The 2,178-nt window shown below is 54.2% G+C and overlaps 1 protein-coding gene across 1 annotated transcript in view; it reads left to right on the top strand.

Annotated features, from left to right (window-relative positions):
- LOC105450433 (protein groucho-1-like) overlaps positions 1-2,178 on the top strand; it is a 23,911-nt gene that overhangs the window by 16,939 nt on the left and 4,794 nt on the right. The window lies entirely within an intron of this gene.

Genomic DNA, 2,178 nt, shown 5'->3' with positions numbered 1-2,178 from the left:
ATATATATATATATATATATGTATACGTGAAAACGCGTACGGGCTTGTACAACGTACACTCGACCGAGTGGCACTTATCGTGGCCTCGTGTATTACACGCACATTACGCGCGTGTAACTTGACTCGCGCGCGCGTCAAGAGTGCAACGAGCGCCGCTTCAGCGTACTTCGCGTACGAGTGCGTGCTGCATATTGCAATTTATACTTTCGACCGGTTCGCGCGCGCACGAGACGCGGGGGAAGGGGAGGGCGTAAAGTGGCGAGAGAACGGGAGACAAAGAGGACGGGGGGAGGGGGAGGGGGGCAGCGTCACTTTACCACCGAGCTATATTTGCATAATTTCAAGTAACCCCGCAAGTTTCTCTTCCCCTCAATCGCGAGAGACTTCTGGAGAAGCGGGCTCCGCGCGCGCAAGTGCGACTTTTTTTTTCCCTCCTCGCTCGGCGTGAACGTGCACGCGAGAGGATTGGACGCGGCGCCGCGCGCGACGGTACGCGACGTGAGTGACTCGCCGCGCACGAGAAGCCGAAGCCTTAATTTTAGGGATTTAGGGAATCCAAAAAGCGGATACGCACGCATCCTTTCCCTGATGGGAGGAAGTCTGTCGCGGTCCGATGTCCTCGGCTCGCCCCGGGCGAGCCCCGGCAGCCGCCCGTGGTCGCGGGAGTAAAAAGGACGGCAAAGAAAGAATATAACGTCGGGGAACGCAAGAGGAAGGGGTGTATCTTGTATTACGGGTTTGTACCGAGCCTGTAATCATCGCGGGACCGCGAAACGCCCATCGACGCCCTCTCATTCCGCCTCTCGCCATTCTATTTTCTTCTCTCCTCGCCCGCGCTCCGTCCGTCTGCCTCCTCTCCCTTCTCCCCTCCCGCCCCCGGTGGGGGATGCCGGGGCACCACTTTTCCCGGGGCCCGACCGCCCTCTCGCGCCGCGCGCGATCGTGCCTCTTTTTTTTTTTCTCTCCTCGCCGCCCCGTTCCACCCTCTCGCCGGCGCTTCGTCGCGTTCACGTCGATGCGCCCATTCTATAATCATTATCGGCTTTCGCAGTCGGCTTTCGCGGATGCGCGCCGCACCTCTTTTTCTCTCTCTCTCTCTCTCTCTCGCTTTCTTTCTCTCCGTTTACATTCCTTCAGTCGTTATTCGTTTCATTCGTCGTTTCCCTCGTTCGTGCTTGTTTACCTGTATAACGCATCTCTCGCTCGCATCCCGCGAATTCCGTTGCTCTCCATTACGAATTGACCGCGCGAGACGCTGCTGCGCCAACTTTTTTCGCCGGTGCTTCTTCTCCCCTTCCTCCCCCATCATCATCGTCGTCGTCGTCATCATCCCCGCGCCTCCCTTCTCCGTGCGCGGAAAAACTACACGCACGGAAATTTATTACCGAGACGCGCGCTAATATTAGACCCTCCGCGAATTCTCTAGCATCCACGTTTGTATTTACATTGAATTTTCGATGAGCACATACTAGGTATACGTCCGCGCTCGCCTTCCCAATTATGCTAGCTCGTAAATTAACGCAGAGCTCTGTCGCGTATACGCGATCATCAAGTAGGCTCGTTTCCGAGCACTCTTTTTTTTCACATTCGTTCGCGAGTGCTATTTACATCGTGCAATTCATCCACTCCACGTACCTATATTTATCTTCGAATGTATGTATACCGCCGCTGCGTTTGAGGGGTTTTTTACCCGGAGCGCATGATAAATAATGCTTAATAGATAGAAAATAAATAAATAAATGAATAAATAAATTTTACGAGAAACACCATCGGGAGGGAGCCGGAGACGCGATTTTATCGTAACGCGCCCGTGTACCGACGTGTATTCGCGCCGCTCGTTAAATTGATATTTCATTTTGAAAAGCGTCACCAGATGAAAAATCGGCGCGGCAACGCGCCGATGGAAGTTACGTTTTAATACGTTCGCAACGAGTCGGATATCGGGGCGGGCGATAGTAGGGTAAAGTCGAAATCGATTATCGCGGGCGCTCGCGTGACGATTGATAATAACCCGCGTCGACGCCGGTAATTACGGTTTTGTCACGTTCGTCGGCGCCGCGGGGAATATGTGGCTAATCCGTTGTTCCAGCCTGTACTTGCCGCGCGGTGTCTGTTGTTAAACGAGATTAACGATATCCGCGGGAGATTAACGGCGGGGAACGGAACGGGGGGGGGGGG

This window comes from Wasmannia auropunctata, unplaced genomic scaffold, assembly GCF_000956235.1.
Source record: "Wasmannia auropunctata unplaced genomic scaffold, wasmannia.A_1.0 LD336061.1, whole genome shotgun sequence".
Classification (NCBI taxonomy): Eukaryota; Metazoa; Arthropoda; class Insecta; order Hymenoptera; family Formicidae; genus Wasmannia; species Wasmannia auropunctata.
The sequence above is the reverse complement of the archived record's forward strand: the minus strand, read 5'-3'. Positions and strand labels throughout refer to the sequence as shown.